The following is a 24712-nucleotide window of genomic DNA, read 5'->3' as shown; positions in this document are numbered from 1 at the left end:
TGTTATCAATGTTAAAATAGGACAAAGTTTATGATCTCATAAACAGGCACATAATCCCACATTTATCAGTTTTTAAGAACATTTGAATGATCACCTATAAGTGTCACTAAAGAAATGAAAGTGATTTTCAAGGGCGATATAAGGCACTGGAATCATTATTTTATCACAGTTTTACAGTCCAGTGCTTTTGTTCTAATAAGGGACCATGATCAAATCATCCCAGACAATTAATGATTATCACAGTCTTGAAAAATTGAAGAAAACGATTAACTTAAATTGTCAATAGGTTGTGAGATCTACCAAACTTCACAGTGAGAAGTTTAAATGACTTGACATCTTCAGAACTTAAGTCTATTCTTATATACCAACTCTTGGGAATAGTAGACTACTTCATTCCAATGCCCTTCTAAGTCTACTATTAAAAATCTGCTCATCTTCTGCCTACCCATTTTATAAATGTTTGAATTAATTAATTAATAATTAATTATTATATAATATTAAATATTTTAAATATATAAATATATATTAAATACTAAATAATATATAATATTAATTAATTAATTAATTAATTTGTGTTTGCTCATTTGTAAATCACCCAGTGACCTAGGAAGTGCATTTCTAGGTATCTAAGAAACACTCTTGCCCTTATACATCAGGAGACAGATGGAATAATCACAGAATGTCATTCAAGATAAAACCGAATATAGCAAAGAAAAGGAAAACTTACTCATTCTTAAAAAAATAAAAATACAACTGGAAACTGGAAATGGATAAAATGCACATAAAGGAATACTACATAATGACAAAAACAGAATGAACTACGACTACTTCCAATATGTTTAACTCTTAAAAGGTATTCAGTGAAAAAAATTAAGTCACAGAATAAATCTCATATGATACTGTTTTGATAATACTCAATAAACTAGCAAACTGAATTCATCAGAAATCCATACATATGTAATAAAGCAGTGCTTGAGAAGCAAAAAAGCAAGAGAATGATAAATTCAGGATAATGGATACCTAGGCAGAGAATCAAAGAAATTCTCAGGGAGAATATTACCAAAAACCGGGAGAATTTCAATGGTTTTTGGTAATATTCTAGTTCTTAAATTGGATGTGGGTTACAGTGTCTCCTTTATTATTGTGTTGCATTTTACACATAAACACACATATATATGCTAGATAAGTCCCTTATATGTACTGGATATATTCCATATTTTTTACAGTTTGTTTAATCACCCAGTGAGGTCATGAAAGAATTCAAAGATCAAACTAAGAACACTTGCCAAGGCTAAAGCTGTGCTTCCCCCACCAACCTCAACAGCACAACTTTACAAGTGTAGCCTACCTCCCACCCCACCCACAAAGCTAACATTTAACCATTGGAAAAAAATAAACAGAAATTTCTCTTTATCCTGGTGAAATGATCAAGAAAAAGGCTGGGGGGGCAGCCTGGTTGGTTTGTCATGTCACTGGGATCACACTAAAGCATCTCATAACTTCCCCAAACCAAGTGCCTCTATGTCTGAAAATCAGGAGATTCATCACTTAAGTGGACATGCTTGGCTTCTCTCCTGTCCTCTGAATCCTCTACAACATGCACAGGGAGCTTATCACCCTCGAGGGGGCAAAAACTGGTCCTGGAAGAGGGGTTGAAAAAAATCGTTAGATGTTACAATGGTCTGTTGTCCACTAAAGGGATACTGTACGTAAAAGATATGTAGAAGATCTGTGGTATTAACATTTCATGAGATTGGGGAAAGACAAGTTGGGGGTTAAATGTCCTTGGATGAGCAATAATGAAAAACAGATTGAGAAACATTGCTCTAAGACCTAGACCTCTGAGAATCTACCAAGCAGTTTCAGATTGCTGTGGAAGCAATTCACCTGAGACTGGAGACTCGACTTCATTTATAACTATCAAATGTCCACTTAAACTATTTTCTTTCCTACTTCAGGCCTAAATCCATCTTTGTGATATATAGTTTACTCTTTCTTATTTCAAGATGAGTTAGTCAGCTTGCTGTGTAAGGATGACACAAGATAAAAGAGTTAAGAAGCTTTAACTTCTCTGTCATAAAATTACACAATGTTCCCTATCCCACGGATCTACTACCTCTTCTTAAGCCAATATCAAATATATAATTAAAAACATGAACACTTTTGGGATTCTTTTTGCTTGTTTTTACAAACCTCAGCTTACTTTGGCCACAGGCCCTCTCAGCGCTGTTCTTAGAGTTTGGTGTCACTTTGTATTTAGCTTTGGCAATGTGCCTGACCTTCAATTACCTGGACTTGACTATTTAAAACACGACCATTTCCAAAGTTCTAGAAGGTAGAGCCAAGTAGGTCTCTTCTGCTTCCTCCCACTGTTTATTATTTATAACTATTTGTAACTGTTCATAATTACAGTCTCCATTAAGTTCTATATAGTTCTATTCCATTTTGAATGCTTTGACCTTGGAACTATAGACATTTTTAAGACTTTTTTTAAAGTTGAAGGCAGCAGTTCCTAATCAAATGTGAGGTCTGGCCCTCACAAGTTGTCAGTATCAATTAAGTGCTGAGGTACAGGAATAATTTTTTTTTTAGCAAACTCATGAAGAGTCAATTATATCTATAATTACAGAGCCCTTTATATACCATGTACTTTCTCAAGCAGGAGAGAAAGGCACAGAGTTATCTGAAGTGGGAACTGAGTATAATCCTGAGTATGCTCACAGGAGTGGCTTCCACTGAGCATGATCCTCATGTGTTGAGAACCACTGGCCTAAGGAACATCTGACAATTCTCAGCAATCCTTTCCTTTACTCTTGCCACCCAACAGCGGTTCCCACCTAGCCACAATACTGCCACCACTCTATGCCTGCCAGAAGGCATCTGGAAATGTCTGGGGGTACTTTCAGTTGTTGAAAAGCTTTGGGGGATGAGGGATAATTTGGTACACTACTGACATTTAGTGATGCTTAATACAATGTCCAAGATAGTCCCATTGCCCAGTATGTCAGGGCACCCTTGCTGAGAAATACAATGTCTGAGTTTGGGTTTTTTTCAAGGTTTCTGTTGCTTGCATACCACTACTGAATTATTTCTAACTAGTCACAATTAAGTCTGGAGGAAGAGTTCCTCTTCGTTTCCCCTAGCTTCTGGAAGATGAAATTGTCAGGAAGGCAAATCAGTAGTGAAGAAATTCTACCTTTAGTTTGATCTGCTAGATGTCAGGATATCCAAGGCTCTCATCACCACATTTCAATTCGACATAAGTTTCTTAATACACATAAGCAGCTTCTGAATCCTGTAGCTCGCCCTGTAGTCTATGCTATACCTTCAGTAAGACTTCTTTTCCCTTACTTTTTCCTTCTCCAATAAACAGTCATAATAACAGCAATAATTTATTGCATCTTTTTCATGTGCCAGGTAAAAATACAAATGATTTTTCATACAGGATCTCTTTTGGAACTCACACCAACCCTAGGACGCAGCAGACTCTACTGTGTCAGAATATAGAATTGGGCCAAACTGTTCAAATCCCAACTCTGCTGTCTACTAGCTATGTAAACTTCAACAGTTATTTCAATTCTCTGTGCTCAGTTTCTCCATCTGTATAACAGATATAACAAAGGTACTTATTCATAAGGTCATTATGAGGATTAAATTAGGCACTTAGAACAGTATCTGGTAATAGTAAGTGCCATATAAGCATTCTTTAAATATTCATTACCTACATTTCATGAAAAGAAAATTGAAGTTCTTATTCACAGTTGCTCTTTGCATGAACCAGGACTTTGACCTAAGCTTCTGAGTTCAAAGCTTACACTCTAGCCATTATGTCCTACTACCCCTCCAAAATCTTTTTAACAGGCTCTATCTTCAGATCCAAGATTTTCCCTACAAGTGTGCACCTCATGGGGCTCCAACAAGTTTAATGGACTTGCTTTTCTGGACATCAGTACTATTTCTTGTTTGTTTGTTTTTTTTTTTTTTAAAGATTTTTTATTTATTTATTTGACAGAGAGAGATCACAAGCAGATGGAGAGGCAGGCAGAGAAAGAGAGAGAGGGAAGCAGGCTCCCTGCTGAGCAGAGAGCCCGATGCGGGCCTCAATCCCAGGACCCTGAGATCATGACCTGAGCCGAAGGCAGCGGCTTAACCCACTGAGCCACCCAGGCGCCCTATTTCTTGGTTTTTGAGAATGCCAATGATATCATGTTTTACTCCTTTTATTGAAAATTCCAATTTTTACACTATGATATGAGAGGACCTGTTTCTCTAAAAAAAAAAAAAAAAACCTCCCATTTTTACTTACTTATTTTTTAGTTTAGTCTATTATGTCAAAGAAAATACTTAATTTGTCCAAAAATTGTATTAAACTACTGAGAGAAAGCATCACATACTGCTGTGTGGTGTCTGTGGTGTATTTTACGTTAATGCTTCAAACTAGCTGTATTTTTAGGATGGCCTCAAGAAAACATTAGTCATACTTAAAAGCATTCCAGAAATAGAAACAAGATGTAAGACTGTACATTACGAACATCTGCAAAACAAACCGCCAAACTGCCATGCATAACCTCATATAAACACAGCCCTGCGTGCACGAGGAAACCCTGACTTCCATGTTTTCAGGCATAAGATGCTACCTTCCGGGAGGCCACATAATGATAAACTGATGTCAAAATAATACCAGAGAGCCTGATCCTATATTCTAACATTTCCCTCTCTAGGTAAAAATAAAACATCTGGTTCATGTTGGGCTACATTCCTTATTCAATCCCCAGCCAATACTTGTTTCACAAAAAAAAAAAAAAAAAAAAAAAAAAAAAGTGTACTATTTTTGCATAGGCATATTCAAGGGCTTTAAAATAAGTCTATTAAAGGAATCCAAATTATAATTTTCTCCCTCTGCAGACTTAAACTTGTCATACATGTAAAGATTAAAATTAAAATTTTAGAAAATTACACATAGTTCTCATTTCATTATAGTAAGTCCTTGAAAACTAGTGATGTTTTGTAAGCATCCCAAGGGGCAACATAATATAATGGAGGGGAAAAAAAAGCCTTTGAAGCCAAACAGACCTAGCTGTGATTTCTCATCCTGTCTTTTATCAGTGTCCTTGGACAAGAATTCTGAATCTTCCGGGCTTAAGTATTCTTATTTTCAAGAGAGCAGTAATAATACTTATCAAGTATGACTATTATGAAGATTACAGGTAAAGCGTCATGCCAAACCCCTCAGCCAGTGACAACCACGAATGGAAGAACATTAAAGCCTTATCCTCACCTGCAAAATCCTCTACCTGGTGTGCATCCTAGACAGCGGGCTGCACAGTGTGGACTCGGTGGTAATGAATGGGCTTCTGGGTTTATACTCAAATGACCATCTGGACCTAGAGCCCACCCTGAAGAAATAAAGGAGAAAGGAACCCAACATTTACCACATCCCTGACTACTAGAGCTTATGTTAGGTACTTCCTCATGGCATTTCACTGTATTCACCATAGTCATCCCACAAAATAGTTCAGGAAGAATCTGAACCCGAGTTTGCCACACTACCCTGCATTCCCTCCTACCACAGCACAGTGAGAGATTTCAAAAGAATCACACCTAATCTCAGTGCAAGTGCATGTTCATTTACTAAATTGTCACCTATCACATATCATTCTGTACTTGACTATGATGGATGTCAAGGAAAAAAACATAGAGTATGTTTAGAACTGAAACCTACATCATTTACCACATGGGCTAACCAAACTAAGAAATTAAATCATTTACACAGCTACATTTGTTAAGGACCTACTCTATGGGCTTAGCACCAAAATGAATACGATAAGGTCCTCTGAAGGTGTCAAAGGAAAACACTGCATATATTTAAAGCCTCAGCTTATATAAAGCCACTCATCTATAATGTAGACTGATGAGTCTGATCCAATATAGCTGTAATCCAAATTAAATGAGAAGAAATACTGGCCAGCACAGTCCTCAGAATAGAGAAGCCATTTAGTTTTTCTTAAAACTGGAAAAACACATCGATATACATTAAATAAATGGAAGCATATCCACATACAATGATTAAGGGTGAAGCTGTTTATTTTTTGTGTAGAGATATTGGAACAAGAGTATATATATGCATGTTTTTCTTGTATTTGCATAGAGAAATACAGAAAAGATATCCCTGCAACTAATAATGTGGCAAATAATGCAAATAGAAACAGGTGAAACTATGATTTCTCAGTGTGCATTTTTTATATTGTTTCAGTTTCTGAACCACATAAATGTACTATTCCTACAAAAAAAAAACTAAGTTACTTTTTAAAATCAAGTTTTAGAAAACCCTTGAGACAGGAAAATTTTTATAATATAATGCTTTGTGAAAATGGTCACAAAATAGTACATAGCGAACATTTTCTTGAATGATGCAGGTAAGTACAGTCATTTTTTAAAACACTGGGTACATTTATAAGATTTGACTCACACAAAGTATATTCTCTGACCAAAATTAAATTATATTGCAAATTAATAATAAAAAGATCTTTGGGGGCACCTGGGTGGCTCAGTGGGTTGGGCCTCTGCCTTCGGCTCAGGTCATGATCTCAGGGTCCTGGGATCGAGCCCGCATCAGGCTCTCTGCTCAGCGGGGAGCCTACTTCCCCCTCTCTCTCTGCCTGCCTCTCTGCCTACTTGTGATCTCTGTCTGTCAAATAAATAAATAAATAATCTAAAAAAAAAAAAAAAAACTTTAAAAAAATCTTTGGAAAATCTCCAAATATTCAGAAACTAAACAGTACACTTGTAAATACCACATGGGTCAAAGATGAAATCAAAAGGGAAATTGCCAAGCACACTGGAACAAATGAAAGTAAAAATACAACGTAGCCAAATTTATGGCATGCCACTAAGGGGAGTACTTAGGGGAAATTTTATAGCACTAAAGGCCTATGTGGAGAAAAAGGAAGGATTTCAAATTAATGGCCCCAGCTTCTGCCTTAAGATACTAGAGAAGGAAGAGCAAGTGATACCCAGAGAAATGAAATATACACTGATCAGAGCTTAAATCAATGAAATTGAAAGCAAAATAATTTTTAAAAATTAATGAAACCAAAAGTTCATTTTTTGAGAAATCAATAAAGTTGACAAATCAGGAGAGACTGATCAGGAAAGAGAGAAGAGAAAACAGTATGGAGGTTCCTCAAAAAGTTGAAAATAGAGCTACCTTACAGCCCAGCATTACACTACTGGGTATTTACCCTAAAGATACAAATGTAATCATCCAAAGGAGCACGTGTACCCCAATGTTTAGAGCAGCAATAGCCAAACTATGGAAAGAGCCTAGATATCCAACAACGGAAGAATGGATAAAGAAGATGTGATACACACACACACACACACACACACACGCACAGAGGAATATTATGCACCATCAAAGAAATGAAATTGTGCCATTTGCAATGACGTGGATGGAACTAGAGGGTATTATGCTAAGCAAAATAAGTCAATCAGAGAAAGACAATTACCATATGATCTCACTGATATGAGTAATTTGAGAAACAAGACAGAGGATCATAGGGGAAGGGAGGGGGAAAAGGAAATGAGATGAAACCAGAAAGAGAGATAAATCCTAATAAGAGACTCTTAACCTCAGGAAACAAACTGAGGGTTGCTAGAGGAGAGGGGGGGATATCACTTCCTGATTGCAATCCACAAATGGGAGAAAACTTCCTCAACCTGATAAACAACATATATGAAAAATCTATGCCTAACATACTTCAGGGTGAAAGGTAGAATGCTTGCCCCCAAAATCAGAAATAAGACAATATTCTCTCTTCTTATCACTGCTATTCAACATTTACTGGAGGTACTAGTAAAAACAGTAAGGGAAAAACAAACAAAGAAAGAGCCCCACCCAATTAAAAAGAAGCAGTATTACCTTTATTTATATATAACAAGACTGTTTATATCAAAACTGTGCTAAAATCTACCAAACAAGCTCTAGAATTAATAAGCGAGTTTAGCAAGGTGCCAAGATACATCAATATACAAAAATCAATTGTACTTCTATGTTGAAATTAAAAAAACAACATCATTTATAGTAATAACATCAAAAAATATGAAATACTTGAATGATGACTGACAATGTACACAAAACCTATACACTGAAAAAAACAAAAGGGGTACCTCTAGGTGGATCAGTTGTTTAAGCACCCAACTCTTGATTTCAGCTCAGGTCATGATCTCAGGGTCCTGGGATAGAGCCCTGATTCTGGCTCTGTGCTGGGCTTGGAGCCTGCTTAAGGTTCTCTCTCTCCCTCTGCCCGCCTCCCCAACCCACCCCCATCCCTCTCTCTCAAAGAGGAAAAAAAAAAAAACACTGTGAGAAATTAAAGATCTAAATAAATGGAGAGATACACCTTGTTTATGGGTTACAAAACTCAATATTATTAAGATTTTGAATCTACAGATTCAATGCAATCCCAATCAAAATCCCAGCAGGCTTTTTTTGTGGAAACTGACAAGCTGATTCTAAAATCGTAAAGGTCCAATGGACCCAGAATAGTCAAAACATCTTTGTAAAAGAACAAAGATGGAAAACTAGTTAACATTACCTGATTTCAAGATTTACTGTAATACTTTAGCAATCAAGATAGTGAGACTATGGTGTTAAGATAGAGATCACTAGAACAGTCTAGAAACAGACTCACAATTTCTGACAAAGGTATAAAGGCAAGTCAGTGGAGAAAGGATAGTCTTTTCAGCAAACAGTGCTGAAACAATTAGATATCCATATGCAAAACATGAACTTTGACCCACACCCTATATAAAATGACCTCTGACTCACGCCATATGTAAAAATTAACTTAACATGGATAATAGACCTAAATATAAACTATGTATACAACTGTGAAAAGATCTGGGAGAAGAACAAGAAAAAAATCTTTGTAATCTTCCATCAGACAAAGATTTCTTAGGTATGACACAAAAAACCACAATCCATAAAAGTAAAAACTGATAAATTAGATTTCACTAAAATTTAAAATGGCTGCTCTTCAAAAGTCACAATTTAAAAAATTAAAGGACAAGTTGCCGACTGAAAGAAAATATTTGTAAATCTTATATCTGGTAAATTTCTTATATCCAGAATGTATGAAGAAATCTCAAAACTTGGGTGCCTGAGTGGCTCGGTCAGTTAAGCATCTGCCTTCAGCTCAGGTCATGATCCCAGAGTCCTGGGATCAAGCCCCAGGTCGAGTTCCCCTGCTCCACCAGTGGGGAGCCTGCTTCTCCCCTCTCCCTTGGCAGCTTGTGCTTCCTTGCTCTCTCTGTCAAATAACTAAATCCAAAAAAAAAAAAAAAAAAAAAACCCTCAAGACTCAAAAGAACACAAACGCTCCAATAAAAAAGTGGGCAAAAGATATGGACATTTTATCAAAGATATACAGATGGCAAATAAGCACATAAATAAATGTTCACCATCATTAGTCACTAGGAAATGCACATTAAAATCACTAGGAAATGCAAATTAAAATCAATAGGAAATACCACTATATACCTATTAGAATGGCTGAAATTAAAAACACTGACCATACCAAGAGCTAGCAAGAAGGCAAAGGAACTGGAACTCTTATACACTGCTGGTAGAAATGGAAAGTGACACAACTACTTTGGAAAAGAGAATGGCAGTTTCCTGAAAAGTTATATATCTACTATGTGATACACCATTCCACTCAGGCATTTACACATGAAAAAAGAAAGCATTATGTCCATATAAAGACTTACACATGAATGTTCGGAGCACCTTCATTTAAAGAGCCTCAAAACAGTATGATGAATGAATGAATAAGCAAACTAATTACTCAGCAATAAAAACTGATGAACTATTGAGACATGCAACATGAAAGAATCTCAAAATTATGCTAAGTGACAGAAATCAGATAATATAAAATGCCTATAAGAAAAAAGATATTATAATACATATTACATATTAATATATAAATATATAAAACATATAAATATATAAATAAAAGTGAACATATAAATATATATTTATAGATAATAAATATATTTATAGGTAATAAATATATATTAATATACATGATTCCATTTATATAAAATTCTAGAAAATACAACCATACCTACAAAGCAGATCAGTGATTCCCAGAAAATGGAGGAACCAGGGGACATTATAAAGGGGTTTGAGTACACTTTCGGTGGTAATGAATTTATTTGATCAATATTTTGACTGGTGATGTTTCATGGTTACATACATATATCAAAACTTATGAAACTGAAAAGAAAAACAACTTATGAAACTGTACATTGACATATGTGAAAATCATTATATGTAAATTATACTTGGCAACATTTTTCTTAAAAGACTCGAATAACACATTAAGATGTTAACAGTGGTTATAATTAGACTTATAAATGATTTCAGTTTTATCCTTTTGTTTTTCAGGATTTCAATATCCCAAGTTTTTTGTATTCATCATGTTTTATTTTTGTAATAGGAAAAAAAAGTTTTACAGTTTGAAAAACCACATTGCAAAGTAACAACAGCCTTTCTGGAAGTAGAGAATAACTGATACACAGGGAAAGCAGTAATATGGCAAGTAACATCTATTAGAATATTTGACAAATCAATTGATCAGAATTTAACACCCAAAATTCAATTTGCAACTCAGCTTCTTATAAAGTTCTTATCATCCATAACATACTGTTACATTGTGATAATTTACTGAAGATATTTTTGTTGGCCTTAGGGTAGCTGGTCATATTCATGACAAGACTATACCAACCAAAACCACAAAATTAAACCAAAGGAATGACCTTTAGTTATGAACACATCTCAGAAGAACCAAGAAAGAATTTTTAGGTCCTGTCAGATGAATCCGAGTTCTTTAAACACAAAGCATGAACATTTTATTTTTATGACTCAGGTTCACAGAGAAAGCAGTTATAATAGATGTATTCTTTAGTAAGTTTCACTTTAAACATGAGGGTTTTATCAGCTATTTTTAAAGTTATAATCTAATACATGCTTACTGTACCAAAGGAAAAAATCCAAAAATGTAAAAAGAAAAATGATCTCTCTTGACCCCTTCCATTCGCAGCCTCACTCCTAACCCAATGCCCTAAAAAAAACCTTAAAGTTAAAAACCTGGAGTGTTGGGGCGCCTGGGTGGCTCAGTGGGTTAAAGCCTCTGCCTTTGGCTCAGGTCATGATCCGGAGTCCTGGGATCGAGCCCCGTGTCGGGCTCTCTGCTCGGCAGAGAGCCTGCTTCCTCCTCTCTCTCTGCCTGCCTCTCTGCCTACTTGTGATCTCTGTCTGTCAAATAAATAAATAAAATCTTAAAAAAAAAAAAAAAAAAAAACCTGGAGTGTAGCCTTCCATACTTTTCTCTGTGTACAGAAAGACATCTGACATACCTGTGAAAGTATTCAAGTTGCTAAAAAAAAAAAAAAAAAAATAGTATCAGACTTTATACACTACCCTAAAGTCCGAAACCATTTTTTTTTTTTCAGTCTGCAATTTTTGCTTAACAATATGGCATGGACACCCTCAAGGTCCATAGATATAAATCTAACATTATTTTTTAGTAGCTGCAGAAGTCCATAACATAGGTAAACAATTATTTATTCAACTATTCCTCTACTGATACATTCATTGCTTCTTGGTTTTGTCACTATGTAACACCAAAATGCTGGAATACATATTGTGTACAAATATCCTTTACACACTGATTTTTTCCTTAATGAACATAACTGACAAAGAAACTGCTACACCAAAGATATATATTTTTTTAATTTTATTTTCTTAAAGATTTTATTTATTTATTTGAGAGAGAGAGCGAGCGAGCATGAGTGGGAGGAAGGGGCAGAGGGAGAAGGAGAAGCAGACTCCCCAATGAGCAGGGAGCCTGACGTGGGGCTGGAGCCCAGGACCCTGAGATCATGATCTGAGCTGAAGACACTTAAGACTGTCACCCAGGTACCCCTATTTTCTTAATTTTAATAGCTACTACCTTATTACTTTCCAAAGAAGTTATATCGACTCACACTTCCACCAGCAATGTCTGACAATACCTTCTCCCTGCAATCTTGTAGGTACTGGACATTATCATACTTTTTGGTTTTTTAGATTTATTTATTTATTTGAGAGAGAGAAAGAGAATGCACACATGCATGTGTGAGCAGTGGGAAGGGCAGAGGGAGAGAATCTTCAAGCAGACTCCCTACTGAGCATGGAGTCCCACATAGGGCTTGATCCCACAACCCGTGGGATCGTGACCTGAGCCAAAACCAAGAGTCCCACACAACCGACTGAGGCATCCAGGCACCCCTACTATACTTTTAAATTTTGGCCCAGGTGATGCATGAAAATTGCTCTTATATAATTATATAATTTGTATCTCTCTAACTATTAAAGAGATTTAGAACATAGCCATTTGGATTCCCTCTCCTGTGGCATGGCTATTTAAATCCTTTGCCTATTTTCTACCAGATGATACAGTGTTTCTTAGCAATTTCCGAGATATATTTGTATATTAGGGGTATTAATCCTCTATCATATGTGTCAGATATCCATTAAAATGTGACTTTTAACTTAGGGGTTTACTACTTCGATCCATTTTCTCATTCAAATAATGTCATCAATAGTGGTTAAATGACCACACAGATCCAAAGAAGCCTATTTATATATTACATAGTTCAAAAATTGTACATCTGCAATGAAAGTTGCAGAAATCATCAACGGAAAATAAAAAGCAACAAAATGATCCAAGAAATGTAAAGTTGTCTTTAGCATGGTGCCTGGGAGAAAGAACACTAAAAAAAATTTAGGCACTGAATAAAGATTGCTGTGAGACTCTGGAGGAGACTTCAGGCCATGTCACAGGGCTTTAAAAGTTGATGGGACTCTTCCCTTTGAGGGCTCTATTCTAGCTTAAGAAATCTTAAATGAAATTCTTTTCTCCAAATAAGTTCTCATGTAATGAGTAGCAATTAGTTAACTATTGAAGATACGGCAAATCTTCAGGATGGGAGGCTTTGCTCCTCAGATTATTGAAGCTCTGTCTCTATTCCGTAAGTGAATCTTAGACACCTTCCTGGAGGACTTTTGTGTAAGCTTTGCCACTCATTCATTGAAACTGCCAAGTAGCTGCAGTGATTGTTCAACATTATCCACAGACCAAAAAAATGACAGTTTTCCATGCTATTCTGTCATTTACATGTTGATTAATTTCTCAAACCTCTTGAAATTATTCACAAACACCCCCCTCCCCCCTCAAAACCTTTCACACTATTTCACACTTTTTATGCCAAAATCACCACTTTTAAAGTACAATGTTGTAATTCTTACAGAAAACATTTGTGGGCCCTAATTGCTTGGATATGAGTCAGTGTGTCCAGCAAACCTTAAATGACCTCACATATAATTGGTTCACAGACTGCAACAAGAAAATTATGTAAGGAAGCAGAAATATAACTCTGAAGTCGACTTTAAAGTCATCTATTGAAACCTGCTACCCTGGAGCACCACCTCGTAAGGCAAACGCTGGAAGAAATATCAGCTTGATATAATATAGTTTAACTTCGAGAACAAAAACATGAAGGAACCCCTTTTCACCAGGTGACAATTTCATCTAAGCCTTGAGATGCGCTTTTCATACAAAAAGGCAAAAATCTTCAATTACTCACTTCAACACTAGCAGGGGAGAGACTAGGGACTAAGATGATAAGTGGGAGTTATAATGGTTAAGGCAGGAGGTGACAAGACCTAGATAATAAAAAACTGAAGAACAGTCCAACTCCTCTGTCTGTTATGTGGCCGGCACTGGGGTAAATGCTGCGTCGAACACTGTTCAAATGAGAAGCTGACAACCGACTATAAGATACAAGCATTCGTTATCTTAGTCAAATGGTCAAAGAATTAAGAATTTTTATTTTCATGACATAATACCACTTTCACGTGGTTTTAAACTGAATTTTAGACTTCCACTTGAGAATATTCCCAGTCTATAGCATCTCTGTTGGCTAACAAGATTTCTACCACTTCCATTAAATTAGGGTTAAATATGAGGGTTCATGTCTCAACACTGTGATTTTTATTTCCTAATTACTAAAAGACAACAATTGATTTTCAGTGCTCTGAATAACCTTGGAAAGGACAGAAATAAAATAGCACCACCATGCCTCAACTATTTCAATATTTTCAATATTTACCACACTCTTAAGTTCCAAAAGAGTTATCTAACATACCAGTCTTCTTTTCATTCCCAGACTTACTCTAAAGTAGCCAGAAATACTGGGACAGACTATTTAAAAAAAAAAAAATCAAACTGAAGTCAGGAAATCTGGGCTTTGCTACTAATTAATTAGTCTTCTGACCTCTTTCTTATGGTCCTACTTTCCTGGTTATGAAATGAGTTTCAGAGAGGATGGTAATTGCTAAAATTCCTTTCCTTAACAAAAATCTGTCATTTGTTTCATTTTAAAATGTTAAATATGCAAAAGCAAAGAGCTAAACTGAAGCATAAATATGGGTGGGAAAGTAACAGGGTATCAAAACTTCATTCAACAAAACACCATTTTCAAAATATTTTAAAATATTTTAAAAAGTAACTCCAAAAGCGGGGGTGGGGGGGGAACTATCTAGTTTCTCTCAAAACCAAAACCATAATCTCCAATCAGTCATGTAATAGCAAGAGTGAAGCCAAACAGCTATGATTTTTCCATCTTGGAAACCATCCCTGAGAGAGGGAGAAGTAGTTGAAAGAATACAATATTTGAACCTAATATAGGAAGTAGATGCTCCAAAACATGTTTTACTAATAAATAAATATATCTACCCCAATTAATACATAGAAACCATGTAATACTTATGTGGCCATGTGAGATTTTGGTTTACTTATTAGCTCAGCCACTTTTCCCATTTCAGGTTAACCAAACTCCCAATAGTCTTTCCCCTACAAAAGGGTGCAGCTCCTCATACAAAGGACTAGTAGAGACAATGTTAATTTACTACAAGGTATAACACACCACTATTATTTTGATATACAAACAATAATGTACCTAAGGATACTTATATTATTATGAATATGGTGGGAACAAGGATAAATGCATGACAAGCACAGAAAAAGCAAACCAAAGTCTATACACCATCCAACTGCTTTCAATATAAACTCTTTTCTGATAAATTACAAAGGGTAAGCTACTAACACCTAAACATAAAAGAAATGAAAATTTTTAATTGCAGAAGAGATTTCTGAAAACAGCAACAGAAATTCAAAGTATGTTAAAACAGAAAATGTTGGGGTGCCTGGGTGGCTCAGTGGGTTAAACCTCTGCCTTCAGTTCAGGTCATGGTCTCAGGGCCCTGGGATCAAGCCGCGCATCGGGCTTTCTGCTCGGTGGGGAGCCTGCTTCCCCCTCTCCCTCTGCCTGCCTCTCTGCCCACTTGTGAGCTCTCTCTCTCTGTCAAAAAATAAATTTAAAAAAAAAATTCTTTGAAAACAGAATATGTTGAGGGCTTTTCTTCATTTGCTTTTCTGGGGTTTTTTGGTGACAAAATATTTGAGTCTTTCTATATTTAAAAACAGATACCTTTTACACATGGAACTTGATCTAAGCCAACTACTGCTATATTGCCTCCCCGCCAGTCATTTGCAAAATATGAAAATATATTCATTCAAAGCATATGTTTGTAAGTCTTAAAACTGATATTGTTACTAGGATCCCTTGAATCCTTAAAGCTGGTATAGTCTTATTATACATTCTCTCACTTAATAAGATCCTCAGTTCCCAAATGATTAAGCATCTATAGCTATGATAAAATATTTTAGCAGACCCTCAATAGGAGAGAGACAGTGCCATCTTAGTTGTTAAAAGAAGGGAAGAATAGTGCTATCCCCAGCTGACAGCAGTCAAGCAATGACTATGATTCATGTCTAGGTAAAGCTTGAAAGGCCAACATTCTTTCCACACTATAAACACATAGTGTGTTTTTAACACACTATGTTTTTAACACTATATAAAAACTATATATAAAACTATATAAAAATATATATATATAACAATATAAAAACACTATAGTGTTTTTAACACTATAAAAACATATTGTTTCAAAGTTTTATCTTTGAAAGAAAATTGAAGCTTTTTTGAAGAGCCTACTGCCGCCATGTGTGATCCTGGAAACAACCTAACTAAGGACAAATTCAAAATCAAATCTAGAGAAGATTCCAGATTCATTCTTTATTTTTTAGAGAGACAGAAAGCCAGGAGAAAGGGAGAGGAAGACTCCCAAGTAGGCTGTACACCCAACATGGAGCCTGACGTGGGGCTCAGTCTCACAACCCTGAGATCACGACCTGAGCCAAAATCAAAAGTTGGTTGCTTAACCAACTGAGCCACCCAAGTGCCCCTCCAGATTCATTTTTTAAAAGTAAGACTGAATGAAGACGAAAATGTTTTTAACATCTTTTAAGCAGAATCATAGGAGCCTTCAGTATTAACCATGTTCAACAGTGTTACAAGGATGGGACAATGGGAAGTAAGAAGGAACAGAATCAGGAGACTGAGGAAATGGTTGTGTCAGGGACTCATATTTATTGAGCACTACGTCCCAGGCATTATCCTACTCATTTTACACAGGCTATCTGATTCAATCCTTAAAATATATCCGTAAGGTTGAAATCATTGTTTCTACACTGGCAAGAAAATCAGAGCAGTTAAATGACTACAGAAATAGAAGAAGGCGGAGGAGGAAGAAGATGAGGAGAAGGAAGGAAGGGAAATCCATATCTAGGAAATAGTACATACAAAATCTCAAACATATCCTTTTCCCTCCAAACAGATGCTTCCATACAGAACACAAACTATGTAAGGGTTTTCCTACTGTCTATCAAGAGTGGATATTATTCCTCACTTCCAAAGTTCATTATAAAAGTTAGCTACATTCGTAATTAAAAAAAAAAAAAGGTCCAGAAATCGGGGAAAAAATGAGTGTTTTCAATCATCATGTAAGGTGTTCTAAATCTACTTTGTTAAGTTTCTCTAGGTAAATATAACAACTTATTGAAGATTTAAGTCCCTAGTCTCACCCCCAGAAAAGATTACCTATCAATTACAATAATATGATTAGGCATAACCATTAAATAATGAACACTAGAAATAAATGCTCCTGACTCCCGCTTCTAATTAGGAAGAAGAGAATTTTACTTTCAACCTGACAATAAGAACAAGGCAGTTAATCTGTAAAAATCACAGTTTCTTAAAACCTACCATACAGCTAAGAATTCAAAGAAACCTGAATGAACTAAATTCTAGAGAGTAATGAGCATTTTCAAGGAGAAGAGATGCACAGCTAACGTACATCCCGGGCAGAATGGTAGGAGGAGGAAGAATCCGCCATAGGTGTATCAAGAGAAGCAAGCTGAACTTCCAACAAACCTAAAATGGCCATATACGAGCTGAGATGATGAACTCATGTACTGAAAAGTCTCAGTCACAGAGGAATTGGCACCTACCAACTAACTGGTCTTCACTGAGTACACAGGGGCACACACTAAAAACCAGACAAAGGGCAAGAACTGAGACAGATTCTTCCTGAAGAATACTGCACCTTTTGTTAATGCAAGGCAACAACCCAGTGAAGCCTGGGGATGGGACAGAAAAAGCAACAGAAATCCCTTCAAGGCACTTCACGTCTTTATACCTATAAAGCAGCAGTTCTCATTAACCATGTTAGGGCAGAAGAGCTAAGATAAATTCCTCTGTGGCACACTTGGCCTTCATTGATATGGCCTTTGGAGGCTGGAGAAGGGCAACAGCATAAAGAGAAATCTGGGTTGGAGAAAGGAGAATGCAGGACTAAAGGGCAAAACTCCCGAGCAATCCAAAAACTCAGCCATAAAGCAAAGAGAGATGAGCCATGGTTTGTAGTGCTGGAAATTCAGCTATAAAGCATAAAGAAAGCTCTGGAATCTCACCAGAATTCACATGCCAGACATTACTAAAGAGAAAGTCCTGATCTCTTCCTCAGTACCTCTGAAGGTAGAGATAAGTAGAATCTAACTAATCTACAACAAAGCCCAGTCAGAGCTCAAGCATATATTGGTCTGACTCTGCATTCCTCCTCCAGTGCCTACCCCCACAAACATGGGACTTAGCAGATGAAGAGGCATGCCCTTTTCTGGGGTAAATATCATTTACTTTAGTCTCTACCATTCTTTTATATACAATGCCTGGCATACAATAAAATATTATGAGACAAACAGAGAAGCAAGAAAATGTGATCCACTACTGGGTATTTACCCAAAGATACAAACGTAGTGATCCGAAGAGGCACGTGCACCCGAATGTTTATAGCAGCAATGTCCACAATAGCCAAACTATGGAAAGAACCTAGATGTCCATCAACAGATGAATGGATAAAGAAGATGTGGTGTATATATATACAATGGAATACTATGCAGCCATCAAAAGAAATGAAATGTTGCAATTTGCGACAACGTGGATGGAACTAGAGGGTATCATGCTTAGTGAAATAGGTCAATCGGAGAAAGACAACTATCATATGATCTCCCTGATATGAGAAAGTGGAGATGCAATGTGGGGGGTTTGGGAGGCAGGAAAAGGATAAATGAAACAAGATGGGATCGGGAGGGATGGAGACAAACCATAAGAGATTCTTAATCTCACAAAACAAACTGAGGATTGCTGGGGGGAGGAAGGTCGGGAGAGGGTGGTGGGGTTATGGACATTGGGGAGGGTATGTGCTATGGTGAGTGCTGTGAAGTGTGTAAACCTGGCGATTCACAGACCTCTACCCCTAGGGCTAATAATACATTATATGTTTATAAAAAAATTTAAAAATTTTTAAAAAATGTGATCCATACTCAAAAATCAATAAAAGCAGTTCTAAAAGTGGCCTAGATGCTGGAATTATCAGACCATGAAAAATATGTTAAAATATCTAGTGCAAAAGGAGGACAATATGAATATATTCAAGCATGAGAGATGGAAAATATAAAGAAAATGTGAATGGAGGTAAAAATGAAAAATGTGTTAATAGAAATGAATGAATCGTCCAACAGGATGAAACTAAGACTGCACAAAGCTGAAAAGAAAATCAGGCCAAGAATTATTAATTATGGCCAAGAATTTTCCAAATTAGCTTCCAATTAATATTCCAAATTAATTTCCAAATTAACCCAGAGACTTAAGAACTCAGACAAAACAAAGAAAATAAATTCAAAGAACATACCTATGTACGTCAAAGCCAAACTTTTCGTTAAAAAAATAAGAGATAAAAAGAAGAATTTTTAATGTAGATAGAGAAAAAGGACAAATAACAACTATGGGCACAACAAAAACAACAGCGGACTTTTTATTAGAAACAATAGAAACCAGAAGACAATAAAATGATGTCTTTAAAGAACTAAAAAAAAAAAAAAAAAAAAAAAAAAAAAAAAAAAAAAAAAAAAAAAAAAAAAAAAACAGAATAAAAAAGTGGCATTCCGGGGCACCTGGGTGGCTCAGTGGGTTAAGCTGCTGCCTTCGGCTCAGGTCATGATCTCAGGTCCTGGGTTCGAGCCCCGCATCGGGCTTTCTGCTCAGCAGGGAGCCTGCTTCCTCCTCTCTCTCTGCCTGCCTCTCTGCTTACTTGTGATTTCTCTCTGTCAAATAAATAAAATCTTTAAAAAAAAAAAAAAGTGGCATTCCATTTCCAGTGAGGGAGGAAGTGAAATAAAATCACATGTCAAGATAGACAATAGATGAGGGGCCCCTGGCTGGTTCAGTCAGGAGGGCATGCAACTCTTCTTATCTCAGGGTTGTGGGTTTGAGCCCCACATCGGGTGTGGAGCTTACTTAAAAAAAAAAAAAAAAAGAGGGGTGCCTCGGTGGCTCAGTTGGCTAAACAACTGACTGTTGATTTCACCTTTGCTCCTGATGGCAGGGTCCTAAGACATAGGCCCCTTTCCAGCTCTGTGTCCAGCAGGGAGTCTGCTGAGATTCTCTTTCCCTTTTTCTCTGCCCAACCCCCTGCTCATGCTCTCTCTCTCTCAAAATAAATGAGTAAAATATTTAAAAAAAAAAAAAAAAAGACAACACATGAGAGAATTCCTATCACAAGCCTATTAAAAAGAAGTGCTAGAAGAAACTCTTCTGGCTGAAGGGAAATGCTTTCAGATGAATGTCTGAATCTGCAGGAAGAAATGAAAAGCTGCATAAAACATGGGTAGATATTAAAAACTTTAAAAATCATCTCTGGGACGCCCAGATGGCTCAGTGGGTTAAAGCCTCTACCTTCGGCTCAGGTCATGATCCCAGGATCTTGAGATCGAGCCCCGTATAGGGCTTTCTGCTTAGCAGGGGGTCTGCTTCCTCCTCTCTCTCTCTCTCTCTCTCTGCCTACTTGTGATCTCTGTCTGTCAAATAACTAAATAAAATCTTAAAAAAAAACCTCCATTTTATACATATATGTTTAATTTAAAATTCCACTAATTGCCTAAAGTAAAAAATAACAATATTGTGATGTTTTAGCATTTATGGAATTAAAATATACAATAGCAAGACTACCAAGCAAGGTTATGAGAGGTAAATGAAAGTATAGTGTTGAAAAGTTATCACATTGTCCCTAAAACAGATCTATTACTTAAAAGTAGACTATGGTAAGTTGAAGATGTATATTATAATCCCTAGAGAATCACTGTTCAACAGAGTACCCACTAGTCGCATGTAGCTATTTAAATTTGTTTAAATTAACAAAAATTAAATAAAATCTAAAATTATTTTCCTTGTTGACTGCAATGGTCACACTCTGAATGGTTAATAACCATATGTGGCTAGTTCCTGCTATACTGGACAGCACAAATATAGAACATATCCATCACTTTAAGAAGTTCTATTGGACAAACCACACTAGAAAAAGAGGCATAACTAGAGAGCCAATGGAAGAGACAAAATGGAAAAATTATCTCTGAAAAGAAGATAATAAAAAAATGTATATAAAAATATAAAGAGGACAAAAAGGCAAAAAAAATCAATTTGGTCGACATAAACACATCTACATCAATTAAATATAAATTAAATATAAATGAGTTGAACATTCCATTCAAAGAAAGAGCTTGTCAGAATGGATAAATAAGCTGTTCATAAGACACACTTGAAATATAAAGGCACAGACTAGCTCAAAGTAAAAGAATGAAAGAGAGCATACCTAACAAACACTTAGCACAAGAAAGATGGTGTGGTTTACATTACTATCAGACAAAATAAACTTTAAGAAGAAAAACTGTTACCAGACAATGACAGCATTGCATAATAATAAAATGGGCCATTCATAAAAAGGACACAACAATTATAAGTGTGTACATACCTATAGAGAGTTTTGAGATACACAAAATAAAAACTAGTAGAATAAAGAGCAACAAATCTACAATCAACAATCATAATTGAATGTTTTAGCACCACTTTATCAGCCACTGATTGAAGAGGTAGATAAAATCAATAAAAACATAAAGGACTTGAACAATATTGTCAATACTGACCTAATTAATATTTACAGACAACACCACCCAACATCGCAGAATACTAATTCTTTTCAAAGATGACATGAAACACCAACAGAGCCCTTAATGCTGATCATTAAGTCTCAGTAATTTCAATTTCAAAGAACTGGAACTCTAGAGAATATGTTCCCTGACCATAATAGTATTAAATTAGATACTCTGACCTTAATATTAAATTAGAAATCAGTAACTGTAAGATAAAGAAAAACAAACCAAATACTGAAAATGAAGCAAACATACCTCTAAATAAAGAAAAAATCTGTGACCCTTAGAAATGTCTTGAACAGAATAATGAAAACTTAAGATATCAATATTTGTGAGGTAGAGCTAAAGCATAGTTTAGATGGAAATTTACAGCTTTGGACAATTAAATCAGGAAAAAAAGGGGCAAAAACAATAATCTGAACCTCTACCTTAAATAGTCAGACAAAGAATAGGAATCAAAGTAAATAAAAGAAAGGAAGTATTAAAGAATGGAAATTAGTGAAATAACAAATAGATAAACAATAGAGAAAAATCAATAATGAAAAGCTATTTTTATCACTGATAAATCCCTAGTAAGACTAATTAAAAAGAGAAAGAAAAAACCCACACATTTCCAATATTAGGAATAAAAGAGGGAGTAGCAATAAAGACTCTACAGATATTTAAAGCATAATAAAGACTACATTATTGAAAAAAAAAGTAAAAAATTTTTCAAACTAAATTTTAAAATCGGACCTACCCCTTTAAAATAAAACAGAACTATAAAGTTCTTTCCAATTTTAGTATATGTGCTGCCGAAGCGAGCACAGAACTATAAAGTTCTTAGAAAAAAAAAAAACAGACTAGGGGTGCCTGGGTGGCTCAGTGGGTTAAAGCCTCTGCCTTCAGCTCAGGTCATGATCCCAGGGTCCTGGGATCGAGCCCCACATCGGGCTCTCTGCTCAGCAGGGAGCCTGCTTCCCTCTCTCTCTCTGCCTGCCTCTCTGCCTACTTGTGATCTCTGTCTGTCAAATAAATAAAAAAATTTTTAAAAAACAAAAAAGAAAAACAAAAAAAACAGACTATCTTCACAACCTTGAGGTAGGCAAAGATTTCTAAGACATAATAAGCACTAACCATAACAAAAAATAAACTCTATGTAATCAAAACCTCTGCCAACTAAAAGATAACACTGAGAAAATGATTAGGTGAGGGAGAGACTGAAAAAAATATTCATAATACATATATATGACAAAGAACTTGTGTCTAGAGTATACGAAGAACTTTTACAAGTCAACAATAAATAGGCAAAATCTGCTTTTTTAAATAAGCAAAATATTTTAACAGATACATCACAAAAGATATATAAATAACCAATAAGCATTGGAAAACAAATTGAACATCATACTCATCAGGGACATGTAAACTAAACGTGCACTACTGGTAGAGCAAGGCAAGGACCTCTGAAAATCCACTCCTCCATAAAAGCAATAGCAACACCGGCAAAAATTGTCAAAATTCATTTTTTCAGAACTCTAGAAATTAACAAGAGACTTTCAACAATCTAACAAGCATTATCCAAGAAAAATGTGTGAACCTTGAATGAACTGTAAGTTTTGTGGTCTTTTAACTTGTCCTGTTCCCACCTCTCTCCCCAGCTCTGGAGTAATCTTGATACCAACCACTCACAATGTTGGTGCAAACCAGCAGGCTGGCAACCACCGAAGGGGACAGAACACAGTTGCAGCTTCCTAATCCTCCTGGCCCTAGAAAACTATCCCTACTTGACTCCTCTAACAGCTCCCTGAAAAGCTCCTTTTTTAGAATTTGACTTCATTTGACCCACTCGGAGCTCCCAGTGTGTAAACAACACTACCCCTGGGTGTTTGTCCAAAAAAAAAAAAAAAAAAAAATTAACAACTGTTTAACATCACAGCTGCCTGAGGCACTAAAACCAGTTGGAGCTAACAAAAGGATGACCAAAAAACAAACAAACAACTTAAAAGGAAAAACTGGGAATAAGATGTCCAAAGGAAGGCCTGAAAAACTACAGTGTATGTCTAGGAATCTAGAAGGCCATGAACATGTCTGGGAAAGTTCTGAGAAGGGCCTAATGGCTCACCTCTGGCTGACACTGAAGCTTTGCACAAGGAGGAAGACAGACTTATAAGCTGCCTCTGGAACTTTGCTGGAAATCATGTCCAACATGCACACACAGGCCATGGTCAAAAATCGGGAGAAGAGATTTGTTTGAGGCATTTAAGAAATCTCTGTATCATCACTGGCGGGCCAGTAAGCTAACTGAGCAGAAATTTCAGTGGCTGCATATAACAAAGAGTACAGATTTCAGAGAAACAGTCTACATACGTCATTAAACAAACGACTAGAAAGAAATCAAACCCTAGGCAGGGGAAGGAAGTTGATGCCCAGAGTTGTCAAATTATACTATTTAATAGGTCTTCTTTTCAAAAAAAAAAAAAAGGTACGAAACACAAAGTAATAGGAAATTATAGCACACACAGAAGAAAAAAGCAGTCAATAAACTATCTTTGAGGAAGCCAGACACTGAACTCAGTAGAAAATACTTTATTTTTTTTAATTTTTTTTTAAAGATTTTATTTATTTATTTGACAGAGAGAGAGATCACAAGTAGACAGAGAGGCAGGCAGAGAGAGAGAGAGAGAGGGAAGCAGGCTCCCTGCTGAGCAGAGAGCCCGATGCGGGACTCGATCCCAGGACCCTGAGATCATGACCTGAGCCGAAGGCAGCGGCTTAACCCACTGAGCCACCCAGGTGCCCTAGAAAATACTTTAAATTAGCTTTTATAAATATGTTCAAAGAACCCCCCCCCCAAAAAGTCTAACAACTTAAAGTATGACAATAATATCTCACTAGAAAATATCAATAAAGAAACAGAAATTATGGGGCGCCTGGGTGGCTCAGTGGGTTAAAGCCTCTGCCTTCAGCTCAGGTCATGATCTCAGGGTCCTGGGATCGAGCCCCGCATCGGGCTCTCTGCTCAGTGGGGAGCCTGCTTCCTCCTCTCTCTCTCTCTGCCTGCCTCTCTGACTACTTGTAATCTCTATCAAATAAATAAAATCTTTAAAAAAAAAAAAGAAAGAAACAGAAATTATAAAAAAGATTCAAAGAGAAATTCTAAAGTCAAAAACTACAATAAGTGAATT

At 36.2% G+C, this 24712-nt stretch overlaps 1 protein-coding gene across 6 annotated transcripts in view; it reads right to left on the bottom strand.

Annotated features, from left to right (window-relative positions):
• The window catches only part of VWA8 (von Willebrand factor A domain containing 8), a 339288-nt gene that overhangs the window by 297667 nt on the left and 16909 nt on the right, over positions 1-24712 (bottom strand). The window contains exon 1 of one of the 6 annotated variants that reach the window (XM_047720039.1): positions 5279-5396. The exons of the other annotated variants lie outside the window; for them this stretch is intronic. The gene's annotated coding sequence lies outside the window, so the exon portion shown is untranslated. Of the gene's footprint in view, positions 1-5278; positions 5397-24712 lie in introns of those variants that run through there. 6 annotated transcript variants of the gene reach the window in all.

This window comes from Lutra lutra, chromosome 3 (genome assembly GCF_902655055.1).
Source record: "Lutra lutra chromosome 3, mLutLut1.2, whole genome shotgun sequence".
Classification (NCBI taxonomy): Eukaryota; Metazoa; Chordata; class Mammalia; order Carnivora; family Mustelidae; genus Lutra; species Lutra lutra.
Note: the sequence above shows the minus strand (reverse complement) of the source record. Positions and strands in the feature narration are given on the sequence as shown.